The 16,779-nt window shown below is 46.6% G+C and overlaps 1 long non-coding RNA gene and 1 pseudogene across 1 annotated transcript; both read right to left on the bottom strand.

Annotated features, from left to right (window-relative positions):
• Positions 1-1,724: 1,724 nt before the first annotated feature.
• LOC141278693 (uncharacterized) lies at positions 1,725-8,405 on the bottom strand. Its single transcript, XR_012331738.1, has 3 exons — positions 8,340-8,405; positions 6,642-6,922; positions 1,725-2,057 (listed from the first exon to the last, which is right to left on the bottom strand). It is a non-coding gene; the product is annotated as an uncharacterized lncRNA (long non-coding RNA).
• Positions 3,170-4,022, bottom strand: LOC109548792 (oligosaccharyltransferase complex subunit OSTC pseudogene; annotated as a pseudogene).
• Positions 8,406-16,779: the final 8,374 nt, after the last annotated feature.

Here is a 16,779-nt window from a genome sequence, read left to right on the forward strand (position 1 = left end):
CTAAGAATAGGATGGAATCATCAATTCACCTCTCACAAGCGACAAAATAGTTTTAAGAGCAAAAACTACTTTTCTGATTCAGACAGTGCTGCATTCTTTTGTTAAGCTTCTGATTAAAAGCTTTATGCTAAACTCTGGAAAACAAAACATGAAACATGTTTCCTTCGCTGTTACATTAGGTTAACTTGATTATTTGACGCTCTAAGCTAAACTGTTTCCTACTGAGACACGTTTTTCTTTTTTTGGCTTCAGATACATTAATTGTGACACTTACCCACATTTTTGCATTTGTATTCAAAACCACCCAGAGAATATATAACCATGATTATTCTTTTGTTATTTCTTTTCAAATTACTGTAATTGCATTGTTAGATATGCTTCAGCACATGGGTCCTGCTGGTTTGTCATCATTAGACACCTTCATAGAGCTCTACTAAATACAAAAATCACAAGATGAAGATAAAACGACTTATTTAAGGCACTTTGCATGAATTAAGTAATGATAGTGGAGTCACATAACTCTTCCTCAAGTGTAATTCTGAACTGCTTTTGTGTTTCCTGGCATTTGAATATTTCATTGTCAGCCTCAAGGATTATAAGATGAAAAGACAATACAGAGTTTTTGCTGTTGTACAATGTGTAGACTATTAAAGATAAATGCTCGTTAATCTTTGCTTTCAACTTATTTACGTCTCCTCCTTTTTTATTGTTAGTGTAACCCCAGCTTTAAAGACCATTTTGAAAAATGAGAAAAACACAACCATCTCATCATCTGAATGTAACCATTTCGTATTCTCGGTCCATCTTTGTTCTTTCACATATACAGCCGTCCATGGTTGCAATATAAATTGCAAGGTAAATTGTATGTATACAACTTTGAATATGAATTTGTGGAGTTGTATCTAAAAGAGTGTTTCTCAGGTACAGAATAATTGCCCAAGTTATGTCAAAACTTGATTGTGTTAGAAAAATACTGAGATCAGGAGACCTTGTGGGGAGGAAAACCCTCTGGATGGGGGGTCAGGAGTAAGATCTGATGTGGTTGTGGGAGATGTCTTCTCAGATGGTCCCTGATTAAAATTTTGAGCATTTTTAGCTCCTATTTTGATGAAAATCCTATGATTTACGCTGTCTCAAAACCATTTCAACAACGAAACGTTTTTCGCAATTGCTGTCGCTTATTTCACACACCACCATGTTTCCAGCTTGTGGTAGGTTGATTGCAAATGTGATCCCAATGTTTTACCCCTCCTTGTATCCTCACCCTTTGCAATGTGACTCTGCAACTATTCCCGTTAAGAAATACAATCTGTTCACCATCCCTGGAATCTGGGCTGTGCTCCTGTTATACTTTGGCCAGCGGGATGCAGCAGAAACAATGGTGTGTCAATTTCGAGCTTAGGGCTCAGAGCTTGTCCTCAGAGATTGTGTGCACATCCACAATAGCCTGCACCAGCCTGCCAGAGGATGAGAGACCATGTGGATTAGGGCCAAGTCAGCCCAGCAGAGGCTCAGCCCCCAGCCAACCACCAGCTGACCACAGATGCATGGGTGAGCCCGGTCAAGATGAGCTGAGCAGGCGCAGGTGAGCAGATCTGCTCAGCTGAGAACTCAAACATGGTTGCTCTTTTAAGCCACTAAGTTGTAGGGTGATTTATGGTACAGAATTATTTTGGTAATACGTAAGTGATACAAAGTTCTATCACATTTTGACACTTGGCAAATTCTATTGGATAATGTTTCCCCTTGAGTTTCTGTTGTCACAGTAAGTTAATATTGGGGTGGGAGGCTATAGAGAGGACACATGCTTGGCTTCCATTGCCATTACCCATCTTCCATGAAAGGCCAAGGATTGGTAGAGACTATAGATTGACTGAGAAGTACTTTGAATCCCCGTTGAATGCTTGAGCTCAGACAATCTACCTTAGGGCTTTCATGCTTCTTTCTTCAATGGGCTGAATGTGAAGGAGGACTCCTGTTATTTTATTTTTTCCCTTTTTTAACGAATCCATCAAGCCTATAATCTCTTCTCAACAGATTTTCAAGTGAGCAGGAAACTGAAAAAGATAAATGAAAGTTGGAGTGGTGTTGTTAAAGGAGAAATGGTCTCTGTAACTGCAGGTACCATCTAATTAACCTCAGAACCAGGCAAGGACCCTGAGAATAGAAGTGCCCAATTCACAACTAACTCAACCACCTGAAATTTAAGCAATTCATCCTTTTGCAGGGGAGGTGCTGCAGCTGCAGTTGTTATTTATTTTCATTCTAATTTTAAATGATTTAGGGTATAGATGTACCTTCATTCAGATGCAGTATTTCTCAGTACAGTGTGTGTGTGACAGATTCCTCCTATGGAGTTACGTCACCGATGGGCTCAGGTATCTCACAGGTCAAGTGAGTTCCCAGACAGCAGTAACCCCTCAGCAAACAGCCAGTCCTGTCCTCTGTATGGCATTGAGTTCCTGATTTCTTATTAATATGCTCTGATAAGGAGGTCGATTTAATCTATTTGAGGAAAAGGGAGAATGAACTAAATCTGTCTTCCTCCATCTTTTAAACATTCATTGTACATGTTCCGTGGTAAAAACGGCACATACGATTACTATCATTTTTATTTTTAATTAGAAAAATTATTTCTGCTTGTTTCGCACATCTTACTGTACAGGAAACAGTCTTACATACGTATCTGGAATAATGTACCATCGCACACTTTGTTTAAAGGCAAAGCACCACAGGGAAAGCTAATCAGCTGTCCAGGGCTCTCACCTGATGGGATCTTCCTTCCTGATTTTACATTAATTTCTGAAAGTCAGAAATGTCATCTCCCCAAAAATGTTAAGGGGTTTGTAAAAAATAATTACTTTATTCAATATGATAGCTGTAGAAATGGAGTATATTTTCTTTAAGAAACGAAACATGAAGAAGAAAATGCCAGGTAACATCACCGGCACGTCAATATAGACCAGCAGAAAAGATTCTGTTGTAAGTCTGTCTCCTTGATACCAAGAAGACATTCTAGTCCAAGCTTTTAATATGCTTCCTGTGTTTTCACTAGATGCTTCTTTTCTGTTGCTTTTCATTCATCCTTTTCCATATTTCAAATCAGAGTGTTGGTATAGCCTTTAAAACTTCATTAACAGGAGCAAATCCAGTATCCATTGATTTATTCTCAAAAGGCACTCTCACCCATCAGATTGCCCGGCAGTTTCATTCTCATGAATACTTAGCCATGAGAAAACTCAACAGAACACAGATGAATCCAGTGAATACAAGAAGGAGTCTGGGGCTTCCCTGGTGGTGCAGTGGTTAAGAACCCACCTGCCAATGCAGGGGACACGGGTTCGAGCCCTGGGCCGGGAAGATCCCACATGCTGCAGAGCAACTGAGCCAGTGCGCCACAACTACTGAGCATGCGCTCTAGAGCCCACGAGCCACAACTACTGAAGCCCGTGTGCCACAACTACTGAAGCCTGCGTGCCTAGAGCCCGTGCTCCGCAACAGGAGAAGCCACCACAATGTGAAGCCCGCACACCGCAAAGACGAGTGGCCCCCACTCGCCGCAATTAGAGAAAGCCCGCGTGCAGCAACGAAGACTCAACGCAGCCAAAAATCATAAATAAGTAAATAAATTTATATTTTTAAAAAACTTTAAAAAAAAAGAAGTCTATTTAGTTTTGGAGTGTTTGGTGCCTTGGATCAGTCGAGGATTATGAAACCCAAACCTCCCACTGTAGACAGAAAGCTGGATGTGAGTCCTTCATACTATATCGTCCATTTACTCCCTAGGCCAAGAAGGCTGTGGGCCTCTGCTGCCCGTGCTCATCAGTCACAGAGCCAACACTTGAGGTTCGACAGTAACGTCATAAATTGTTCCTCTGGCGTTGAGGAAGTAAGACACCACCACCAGAGCGCACACCATCACGGTCAATGGCAATGTGCACCCAGGGTGGCTTCTTCAGCCTCGGACTGGGTCATTCGAACACTAAGAAGAGGACTCGGTACAAAGCCTCCGTGTTGGTCATGGCAGGGGAGGCATTCCACAATTATTTTTTAAATTATTTAAAAAATTTGTTTTATTCAAGTATAGTTGATTTACAATGTTGTATTAATTTATGCTGGACAGCAAAGTGATTCAGTTATACATATACATAATCTTTTTCATATTCTTTTCCGTTATGGGTTTTTTTTTTTTTTTTGCGGTACACGGGCCTCTCACTGTTGTGGCCTCTCCCGTTGTGGAGCACAGGCTCCGGACACGCAGGCTCAGCAGCCATGGCTCACGGGCCCAGCCGCTCCACGGCATGTGGGATCTTCCCGGACCGGGGCACGAACCCGCGTCCCCTGCATCGGCAGGCGGACTCTCAACCACTGCGCCACCAGGGAAGCCCCCTGCAACGATTTTTTGACTTTCAAGCATGTTCCTCTGAAACCGAAATCTGAGTGTCATCCGTCACCGTTGATTTGTGCTAGCGCCTATCAGTACCTTTTCTTCTTTTCACTTTTCTTTCAGAGTACAATAAATTATATTCAAACGGCAGTCGTGGAGGAAACTTTCCTTTCCTCCTTCATCAACAACGCTGATCGACGGGCGCGAAAGCCCCTGGCAAGCAGCATCTGCTCTAACTCAAGGATCCCCGCCCGAGCAGAGGATGAAATTAACAGACACAGAGCAGTTTTGCTGCTCAACATTTCTGCAAGTCTGGCACATGCACACATCATTAGCAACTCTATTTGAGAAGCAGGATCAAGGAGGTGAGCAGGAGAGGGGATCTCATTAAAGAGATATTCAAGGAAGAGGAAATTCAGAGCATTTAGGTAAAGCTTCACGGCTAAAATAGATGAACAAATAGCCGGGTGAGTTTGGGAGGTGTTGACAGACAATTTACATAATTTTGCATCTTCCAGAACAGAGTCATGTTAGGCTGCCTATTTTACTTAGCCCCGTGGGCTAGAACGAAGCCTTTATGAGGGCAAAGATTTTGCTGTCCTGTTCATTGCTGTCATCTGGGCTTGTAGCATATAAAATTCAATACTCATGGAATGAGTTAATGTATACTTGCTCAAAGCTTACCTCGACCTGAGCTAGGCAGATGAGGTCTGGCACGCTCAGCAGGAATCAAAGCAATATGCGTGCCAGAAGAATGGTAACTTCTAACTAAAACTGATTGTTAATTAAAGTGTACGGAATCAGTGGTAAAATATTAGTGGAATGCCTCTCGTGCGCCCACCATTATTCTAGGCAACAGAGGAGATACGGTAGAAGCACAACACAAGGAAGATTGTGATTGGCCAGGCATGCTCTAAGTTCATTACTAAAGGCTTGCTATTGGCCAGGCGTGTTCTAATTTCATTATTAGCATTAGCATATTCAATTCTGTCAACACCACCTACGGGGTAGGTTGGTAAAGTACAAGTGTGATCATCTCTCCGTTTGACATACAAGGCAACTAGTACCAGGTCAATTTAGTAACTTGCCCAGAGTTCTAGGCTGGCAAATGTGGAGCTGGGATTCCCCCCACCATGCTCTTTACTGCCATTCTCTGTGTTCTCAGCCCATTAGGAACTTACCCTTCATTTGAGGACACAAAAGGAACACATATGAAGCACAGAACAACTAAATCTTAAACTCTGTGGCCCTGGCAGCAAAAGGGAGAGGAGTAAGTGTAGACTGGAGTTTTGAGAGAGAACTTCTGGAAGGGGGCTGTACTAGATCTGTCTAGAATTCATCACTGGTTTGTCTGTATATCCATGTCTCCATCCTCCCATCTACTCATCCACTCAATCTTCCCATACACTCACCCAACAAACATTTTTTGAGCTCCAACTACGTGCCAGGCCCTGAGCACTGCGGTGGTGGATTTTGTGCTGAAGTAGTCATATGTTAGCAGTCTTAGCTTCTCTGCCTGGGAGGGCTCAGATGAAACCACACACACGCACCAACAGAGGGTCTCCTCTAGGCAGGACCGTTTGGTGCTGTCTATCAAAACTGAGAATGTGCAGACCTTTAGTACTGCAATCCTGCCTGCTGGAATTTACCCGTGGTGAAGTGACCTGTGCACAAGGGTATTCTCTGCTGTACTGTTTTCAGCAAGAAAGTATTAGAAATAGTCCCACGTTCATCAAAAGGGGACGGCTTAAATAAAACATGAGAGTACACCCAAAGAGATTACTAAGCAGCCGTAAATAGAAGTGAAGAAGCTAAAATGAAAATATCTTTAAGACATTTAAGTGAAAAATATCAAAGAGCATATGTATAGTGGGCTACCATTTAGGTAAAAGATGGGAAATATAAACATACTTGGTAGGATATCTATAAAATATCTCTGGAAAGATACACCAGACACTGATCACATCTGTGGCTTTCAGTGGAGGGAGCAGGTAGTTGAATGGCAGGAGAGATTTTCACTGGATACCATTTTATACATTTTGAATTTTGAACCTTGTAAATGTATTGCCTATATTCCCCCACAAAACACTCTTTTTCTTTCAAAAATTCATGCACCCAGACCCAAGTATTAGGGGCGTATCTATGAGTGCCAGAGTTTTCATTTTGGTCCCCTGAATCTTTCGAGGCACCGAGAATGGAATCTTAGGTGCCAGGATGGAGTGACATCTGGAACCCACAGCAGCATGACTCGTACCTGAAGTGCTGTGATGTTTGGTTTCTGTCCTTGGCTGGCCCGGAAGTGCCTTGGCTGGCATTTCCTCTTCCTTGCCCGAGGGGCTTCTCCCCAGACCTTGGGTTTGCAATTTGCAAGACGGTGGTCAGGGTGGGCCTCACTGAGAAAGTGACATTTGTTCAAGGCTTGAAGTCAATGAGGGAATGAGTCCCGAGGGTATTGGAGGAGGGATTCCAGAAGGACGGAATAGCAAGGTCCAAGAATTGGAGGCAGGAGTATGCCGGGCAAGGTGGCAGGTGTGCCTAGAATGGAGTAAACAAGAGAGAGGGAAGAGCTGAAGACAAAGGAGTAAGCGGCAGTCTGTGTGGGGCCGAGGGAGGTGTGGACAGGAGGTCTTCCTCTCCCTTCCTTGAGATTTGACATCCAGACACTGCATGTTTGTCCATCTCATGTCCCAGTTCTGCCAACTTGCTGCTGCCTGGTTCCTGAGACCCAGTCCCTGTCCTGCACTCAGATCTGGTTTTGGTGTCACGGCCTCATACCCAGTCCTGGTGGCCAGTCCAGGGACCTGGTCTCTCCCAGGTTGGGAAATGGAGCCCAAATTCCAGTTTGCACTGGAAGTGCAGCCAGTTCAGTCCCCACAGGGACTATGGGCACCGTGAGGACGGACAGGAGCAAGGAATGCAGAGACTCATCTTTCAACCACCGTGCTACGTTGGGCTTCCTCATAATTCTCAAATGGCACACCTTTACCTCGGGTACCCTTGGACTTGGATCCCTCATCCTCAGTCACTCCTTCCCCACCTTGTGTGACTCAATTCCTATTTCACTCAGATGAGTCTCAAATGCCCTGCACCTCCGAGAGGCCTTCCCTGACCTCCTGATGTAAGGCAACACCTCCTGTCCCCCCAATCCCCTTACTTGCCTGAATGTTTTCAATACACATATGGAGGTGTTTGTTTTCTGTCTCTCTCTGCTTGAATACCAGCGTGGGCGCAGTTAGGACTTTATCTAGATCCCCCAAACCTGTGGGGGGTTTGGCTTCCTGGTCCTTGCCTCAGTGAGTGAGTCTGGTTCCTGATTTTGGTCCCTCCCAGTCATCCCTGTCCCACTGGAGAACCAGGCTCTGCCCATGCTGGAATGGGGAGTCCTAGGAATTAGGAGGAGACGTACCGTCAGCTAGAATGGTATTAGGGCATCCCAGGAGCACCATGCCCTAACTCTGTTCCCTATCCTGGAGAGGAAACAGGCAGAAATGAGGAGACAGCATCCTCCAACATTTTACAGGAAGAAAATACAGGCTCCTTTTACTTGCTCAGAATTGCGTTCCCCTTGATCTTAGCAGAGCTTTAAGAGGAATGTGAAGTGCTCATAATTTTAAGGGTCACGGTTGTCATGACGTGACAATCTACTTTTGTTCTTACTGATTCTTTGTTCTAGAGAAGCAGCTTTGTTGCTAGTAGACTGGGGTTCAAATTCTGGCTCTGGCATTTGCTGACATTGGGCAAATCAAGCCTTTCTGGGCCTGTTTCCTCATCAACAATGGGCTGGGGGGGGGCGCGTAGGAATGAGGGGTAATGTCTACCTCCCTCCGTTAGCAGATGGAAAGTGTGGAGTACGGCCTTTGGTATGTAGTAAGTGCTTATTAAATGTTCAGCCCTCTCCTCCTTCCTCAGCCCTCCTCCACATTCCCCACCATGAAAGGTCTTTTCCATGTACTTAGTGGTCCAATATCGCCTGCAAGCTGTGGGGACTTGAAAATGCAGCACGTGATCTTTGAGTTCTTCATCATTTATTATGCCATTGGATGTTCCACATCCTGGTCACAGGTCTAACATCTGTAAGAGCTGATCAGTTGACATTTTGTTGTTGTTGTTGTTGCTGATGGAATCACACTACATCTTGGTCAGTCTTTTCACACATGCATAGGTAAGTTAGTCAGGGTATTGGCTCAGCTGCTACAACAAAAATACCTGCAAATGCTGTAGCTTCAATAGGATAGGAGCTTGTGTCTTTATTACATAATAATCTAGAAACAAGTGGTAGGTGTAGGTCAGAGGCTCTGGGCTAGGAGGGCATCCAGAGACCTAGGTTCCTTCTCTCTTTTTGCTCTGCAAGTCCCTAGCGTGGTGTTTTTGTCCACACGATCAAAGCTAGAGCAACACCACTCTATCCGCATCCCGGTCAGAGAGAAGCAGGCGGGAGAGGAAGTCCACAGTGAGTCCATTTCTTTTAGGGAAATTGCACTCCAGTTCCTTTGGAAATGTGGTCACATGGCCACGCTTGGCTGCAAGGGTGCTTGGGAAATTTTACTTCTACCTCCATGGCCATGGGCTCTGCTAAAACTTGATAACTGGGGATCTATTATCAAAAGGAAGAAGAGGAGAGTGGATTTGGGGAACAGCAGTCTCAACACTCTTGGTCTGAAGGGAACCAGGCAAGAATGTGGCTGGCTAGGCTGGGGCAAGACCATGACCACTGGAAAAAGGCAACTGCTGACAGAGGTGGGTTTTAGGTAAATAGTGGGTACGCATTTCCCCCCTCCCATTTAAAAAAATGTCGTCCAACAAAACTGAAGGTAAACGATTGCATGCCCATACTGTGTTTGTAAGGGTTTCATACCATTCTGATCAGTCCAGTGGGTTGCTTTAGAACCCATTGGAAGTTTTTTGAAACTCAGAACCAAGGTTTTACCTCAAGTCATGAGGCTTTTGTGACCCTTGATGATCTTTAGGGTCAGTGCAGAAACAGAAAGCTGGTGTGGCCCATGGGCTCGTTGGATGGTACCTGTTTGTTGAAAGAATGGGTAAATACGGATAAGTATGGCCATGTCAGAAAACTTTGGACTCTGTCATAATAGTGAAGAGAACTCTCGTGGGCACTCCAGTGAATGTTCCACTTCCTCCTGATTTGTACTAGGGAATGGTACCAGCACTACAGACAAGTGCTCTGTGTCTAACTTGTCACATTTCTTGGCCACTCTCTAGTTGATAAAGCCGTTTCACACATATCAACAGGCCTGTAAACTCACCAAGGATTGGGCCTTAGTGTTATTTCCCTCCGTGGCCACTGCAGGGCCTTGCACATAGTAAGTACCTTCTGAATTTCCATGGGAGGAGTGCTCTCATTGGTTCTCAGGACAGCTCAGGAGGGTAAGCAGGACAGATGATGTCCCCGTAGAAAAGGCCCCGAGACTGAGGCTCGGGGTGGCTGAGGGACAGGCTGAGTGTCCCAGAGCTAAGAAGCAGTGCTGGGACAGTGGTTTCCAGGTTTCTGACCCCCATGTTTCTTGCATTGCCCCACACCCAGATCAGCCCTTTAGCTCCCTTCTCTCTGGATCCGAAGCACTCACTTACGGGCACTTCATAGGGCCATCTAAGTATTTTTCTCTCAGAAGAAGCCTCAGTCTTTTATTCAAGAAATAAATTCAGAACTTGAGACAATTGGTCTGGTTCTTGATCCCTTTCAGTAAATGTGGAAATGCATCCTTCAGAAAATGCAGTTCCTGCTCTTGAAAATACAAGTGGGCTTTCTTCCCCAACATCCTTGCTACAAAGAATTTGGTCACAGTTCTATTTTATCGCTGATTTTTCTGAAAAATGAACAGGACAAGAAAAACTTCCTTCAGAGTCCTCAAGGACTCAAGGACCTTGTCCTTTGTCTCCCAAACCCAAACCTTCTTCTCTTTGCACAGTTGGGCTGAACTAAATTCTATCCTCTGGAGATGACCTCCATTTCTGATTCCCATTCACCCTAAGATTCACTACCCAATTTGCACCTCAGACCTGATCCTCTTGTTCTTCAAGTCCCTCTCTTGACAAATGGCATCATTTATAAGTAAAAATCCCAGGAGACACCTCCCCTTCCTCCTATGGCAGGCAGATTGTATAATGGCCCCCAGTAATCCCACCTCCTGCTGTTCACACTCTGGTGTAATCCCCTCTCTGAGTGTGGGCAGGAGCTGTGATTTGCTCCTAACAGACAGAATATGGCAAAGGTGATGGGGTGTCCCTGCTGTGATTAGGGTACATAAGGCTGTGGCTTCTGTCCTGCCTGAAGTCTTTCTCTCCCTGACTTTAATAAAGCCAGCTGTTACGTTGGGGAGGCCCCCATGGCAAGGAGCTGAGGGCAGCCTCTAACCAATACCCAGCAAGGAACTGAGGCCCTCAACCCAACTGAATTCTGTCGCTAACCACGCGAGCTTGGAAGTGGATCCTTCTCCAGTCGAGCCTTTAGGTGAGATCCCAGCCCTGACCGACAAGCTGACTGCAGCCTAATGAGATGCCTTGAAGCAGAGACCCCAACTAGGCCACACCTGGATTCCTGACTGATAGAAAATGCAAGATAATAAGTGTGTGTTGTTTTAAAGCCACTACATTGGTGATAATTTGTTACACAGAAGTTGATAAGTAATCCACTTCATGATATCTAATTGGGGACTGAGTTCTACTGACTCTTCCTGTCAGAGTTCTTGAATTTCTATGTTCTTCCATACTTCTGTGGCCTTTGCTTTGTGTCAGTCCTCATTGGCCTTGTTTGGATAAAACCATTGCCTCCTGTGTCAGGCAGGGTACCACAGGAGCCAGAGGCAGTCTTAGAGGGTCTCACTGAAGAGCGACGTGGACAGGTTAGGAGCACCCAGGGACTGGCAACAGCATGATGCCATTATCACCCCAGACTTAAAGGGGCAAGGGGAGCCAGTGGTGGTACCATGTCAGGTGGAAGCTGACATGGAAAAGGGGTTGTCTAGCCAGAGCTGTGGCTTTAGTTAGAGAGAACACAGCAGCGGCCAGATGGTGGGAAGGCAGGGGGAAGAGGTAAATAGGTACCCCAGCTTCTCCCTCGTCCTGTCCTCTAGTCTCTCCTGTCTCCCACGGGGCAAATTCATTCAGAAGCCGGATTGGTCTTCTTCTGCCCTCGGACTGGGACTTATGCCATCAGCTTCCCTGGTTCTCAGGCCTCTGACTCAGACTGAATTATACCACCAGCTTTCCTGGGTCTCCAGCTTGCAGATGGCAGATTGCAGGACTTCTCAGCCTCCATCATTATGAAAGCCAGTTCCTCATGATAAATCATTCTCTCTCTATCTGCCTCTCCCCATATTTCATACACACACACACACACACACACACACACACACACACACACATATACATACACACACATATATATGCCATCCGGGAGACTTAGCACTTTGACTTGGTATGTATGTTTACTGGTTGTTTCCTCTTGCTCTCAAGAGCAGGGACTTTGGTTTATTTACCTTTTTATCCCCAGGGTCCAGAACAAATAGAAGTCCAGTTGTTCCTGGCATCAGAGCAAGCTCCGTGGTGTAGAAAGCCCTCACTTGGGTGGAGCCACAAAGAGGTGGAGGTGGACAGCAAACTGAAGCTAGGATGTGGCGACGGTGGGCCAGCTGTGGGTCCACTACACCTGGCCTCCTGGACTGGGAGATGAAGACAGCATGAAATCTTTGTTTCCCATTTAAAAATACCTGCTCCTGGGGGTCAGTCGGCTTCTTTGAGGCAGGCTCGTCAAATATTTTTGGAAGATTACGAAGAGAGTCGGGACTTTTAGTCATTATTTTTTTGTTTGTTTGTTTGTTCGTTTTGCGGTACGCGGGCCTCTCACTGTTGTGGCCTCTCCCGTTGCGGAGCACAGGCTCCGGACGCGCAGGCTCAGCGGCCATGGCTCACGGGCCCAGCCGCTCCGCGGCATGTGGGATCTTCCCGGACCGGGGCACGAAGCCGTGTCCCCTGCATTGGCAGGCGGACTCTCAACCACTGCGCCACCAGGGAAGCCCTAGTCATTAGTTTTAATTACTGTGGATACTCCCGCTTTGAAAAGGGTCCTGTTTTGGACAATGAATTAATTGATCGCACTACCCCTAGAAAATGGCTGTGACTGCGTCCACCCCACAGCCGTCATAAAGAGCCGAGTTTTCTGGGTCCACCTCTGTCCTGATCGGGGAAGGACCGGGACTACGGTATGCTGGGAGCTCCTCTCTTGCCTCTTGGTACAGGATAGCTGGACACACAGAGGGCCGGGAGGGGCCCTCATCCCACTCAACAACCTGCAGCCTTCCTCCCTGCCCTCCCTGCCCGCACTGCCCTCCACTCGTCTAGCCTTCAGTGCATCCTCACTTCCCAGGTTCCAGTCCAAATTCCTCTGGGACTAGAGGCTGCCCCAGCTCCCCAGTCAGCTGGAACCTTGACCTTTCCATCTCTTCCAGCCCCTTTTCCCTAGAGCTGGACCCAGCTCCCTGATCCTCCTTTGACCTATGCCAGATAGGATGCACTCACATTTTTTACCAAGAGGCCCACTCCGTGCCCCACACGCTTGGCTCAGATGCTTTGAGTCCCAGCATGACACTGGACTTGAGTTCATCCCACCGCTTGGCCTTGGGGCCGGGCTGCTGGACCTTCTCTGGAAAACTTTGCCCTCTACTATTTCAGAGGCTTTGCTCTTGTTTCCATCTGGAGCAGGTCCTGTAATTCCCAGTGTCCTCTGTGACCAAGACTGTCTGGATTATAACAAGATTTGGCACAGAGTGTGCTGAAATAAATGAGAAAAACCGGAAGGGCTAGGAATGATGAGTTCCGTGAGATCCATTCATCTGTTCATTCATTCATAACTTTGCTCAAATATCGCTGAAATATCTAGCAACGCAGTTCCAGACGCACAGTAGGCATGTAGCGTTTGTGGGATTGTACAGACAGGAGACACATACAGGGCTTCTGACAGCCAGACGGGTGAGAGTGAGGGTTCAGCAACCCTAATTCCTCCTCCACTCAGCTCAGGGTGTGGATTCCCCTCACGAGTCAGGAAGGACGGGGTATGCATTGTATCGATACTTAGTGCGCCAGCTACATGACTCTGGGGATGATAATAATGTTGAAATCTGTTTTTGCTCTGGCTTCGAGTTTCCATGAAGCAGGTAACCCTGGCCTCTTTCCCCGGCGCGCTCCATACCTGGCTGTTCACATGAAGGATCTGTTCAGCTCTGCTCTGAGTTTCACGGGGCCAGGCCTCTGGAGGAGATTCTGTGATGATCCGGTGCTGCTTGGCACTGGGTGGTACATTTAATTCTGGGGAAGTCTAAGCTCTAAGCTGTGTTCTCCCTTATCAGCTATATTATTATAGAGAACACTCGATCTCCATTTTCCATGGATACCTATGTCGACCTATCAATTAGTTCTCAACTTCAGTGGGAAAGAGGGATATTAATTACTGGGCCTTTTCAAAGCCCACCAAATAGGTCCAATTTCATAGGGTTGGTGTGAGGATTAAATGAATCTTTAAGGTAGGCTTGGCACTTAGAGCTCAAAAACGTTAGCTACTGTTATTATTATTATTATTATTATTATTGCTATTATTAGTTATTACTGTGGAAAAATAATAGTAACAGGAACCTGATTCCTCATACAATACCTAGTCAAGAGGGAAAGAGAACACTATTAAATATGCATTTCAAGCATTGACAAGTAATGCTGTCAATGGGAAGGGAGAAGTGGGAAGGAGGGAACAAGGGAAGAAGTGGACAGAAATGCACACTGCAAAGTGGGAATTGAGAGAAAGGAAGTGGGCCCTATGGGATCAGTTGCACCAACATCTAGAGAGGCTCAGATGGCTTCCCTGAAAGAAGGTTCAGAGCTGGCCTCTGAGTGGAGTCCTGGGCAACTTCAGACAGGTCGGCTCCCCCAGGCAGCACATCCTGAGAAGAATCATTCATTCTCCCATCGCTGCAGGCAGGAGTGCCACACCCACTGTCCTCTGGATAGGCCAGGAACAAGGAGGGGTTCAGTTTCTTGCCTTTTTCCCATTTCTCGCTCCTGGAGAGAAAATGAAGAGGAGAATGCAAGCCAGAGACCTCAAACCATATTACGTCTGGGGCTGCCTGCGTCTGAGGGGAGGGCCATCAATGCATACTCCATCGATTGTGCATTAAAACTTCCAGTGATGGGCAGGTTCATCTATTCCTATTATTTATAGTTAAACTTGATTGAGTAGCTACTGTGTATGTACCTCAGCTCACTCTGTTTAAGTGTTAACTTGCCCAGGGAATATCTCTAAGGAAGATACCAGTAACTCCTTAGAAGCTTAGAGAGAATCTTTCTCCTTTTCTTCCCAGTTATCTTAAAATGCAACAGTTGGGCGATTTACTAAGCATTTTAAATTTATTATTGGGTGCTTCTTACAACTTGCCTGAGGGTGGCAACATTTACAGGGATCTCCCTAATTTCCCAATGGTTCCCCAAATGCGCACTATGACTTTTGTTTTCATTTTGAAGGAACTCAGAAATGTAATCATCCTAAGGGGGGTGCAAATGGTTGAGAGAGAGATATTAAGGAAATGTAAATGTTCCGTTTTACATTATTAACGAGGCCAGCTAAAGAGCCGTGCTGGCAGCAGGCGCAACTTTTAGAGTCTCTTAAGTATGTCTGTGCCACCAACAGCAGGTGAAGGGCAGAGTGGGCCCCCCAGCGCTGTAGTTGTCTATTCCTAGGGCATCCCGGCCTCACACTTGCTCCCAGGGATCCAGAAAGGAGCAATAGCAAAGGGGATCCCCTTCCTCAGCCCCATTAGTTTCTCTGACGCTCCGACTATGGGGAAGATGGTTGAGGTGGGGGGATAGTTGACTCCAACAGCCAAATAACCAGAGGCTGGGACTGCTTTTGGGCACTGGAGCTCTAGGAGTATGGCGGGGTGGAGTTGGATGGCAGAGACCCTAATAAGCCTGACATACAAATATGTTCAGAAGTCCTAAGTGAGAAAAAAATCAAGATGCAAAACTGCATGTGCAGTATGATAATAATAAAAGTCACCATGTATTGAGTTTTTACTGTGGGTCAAGCATTGTGTTATGTACTTTTCCTGCATTATCCCAGATCATCCTAACCATACTCCAATGAGGTAGGAGGTATATTTGTTATTTCTAAGATGAGAAAAATGAGGCTTGAGGAAATTAAATTACTTGCCGTTATAGACTGAATGTTTGTGTCTTCCAAAATTCATATGTTGAAACCTAATCCCTAATGTGATGGTATTTAGAGGTGGGGCTTCTGGGAGGTAATTAGATCACGAGGGCAGAGCCCTTATGAAAGAGAGTAGTGCCCTTACAGAACCCTAGAGAGTTCTCTGTCCCTTTCACCATGTGAAGACATAACAAAAAGATGTCTATGAATCAGGAAGGGAGGTGTCTCACCAGAGCCTTGATCTTGGACTTCCCAGCCTCCAGAAGTATAAGAAATAAATTTCTGTTGTCCAAGCCACCCGATCTATGGTATTCTGTTATAGCAACCTGAATGGACTAAGATGCTTACTCAAGGTCACATGCAAAGCTGAGATTCAAGCTCTGATTACCGTAGTCTATAATCACGTGACTCGGCTTCCGGGAAGATGGCGGAAGAGTAAGACGCGGAGATCACCTTCCTCCCCACAGATACACCAGAAATACATCTACATGTGGAACAACTCCTACAAAATACCTACTGAACGCTGGCAGAAGACCTCAGACCTCCCAAAAGGCAAGAAACTCCCCACGTACCTGGGTAAGGCAAAAGAATAAACAGAGACAAAAGGATAGGGACGGTACCTGCACCAGTGGGAGGGAGCTGTGAAGGAGGAAAGGTTCCCACACACTAGGAAGCCCCTTCGCGGGCGGAGACTGCGGGTGGCGGAGCCGGGGGGGAGCTTTGGGGCCACGGAGGAGAGCGCAGCCACAGGGGTGCGGAGGGCAAAGCGGAGAGATTCCCGCACAGAGGATCAGGGCCGACCGGCACTCACCAGCCCGAGAGGCTTGTCTGCTCACCCGCCGGGGCGGGCGGGGCTGGGAGGTAAGGCTTGGGTTTCCGTCGGAGCGCCGGGAGAGGACTGGGGTTGGCGGCGTGAACACAGCCTGAAGGGGGCTAGTGCGCCACGGCTAGCCGGAAGGGAGTCCGGGGAAAAGTCTGGACCTGCCGAAGAGGCAGGAGACTTTTTCTTGCCTCTTTGTTTCCTGGTGCGCGAGGAGAGGGGATTAAGAACGCTTCTTAAGGGAGCTCCAGAGACGGGCGCGAGCCGCGGCTAAAAGCGCGGACCCCAGAGTCGGGCATGAGACGCTAAGGCTGCTGCTGCCGCCACCAGGAGGCCTGTGTGTGAGCACAGGTCACTCTCCAC

Source organism: Tursiops truncatus, chromosome 5 (assembly GCF_011762595.2).
Source record: "Tursiops truncatus isolate mTurTru1 chromosome 5, mTurTru1.mat.Y, whole genome shotgun sequence".
Classification (NCBI taxonomy): Eukaryota; Metazoa; Chordata; class Mammalia; order Artiodactyla; family Delphinidae; genus Tursiops; species Tursiops truncatus.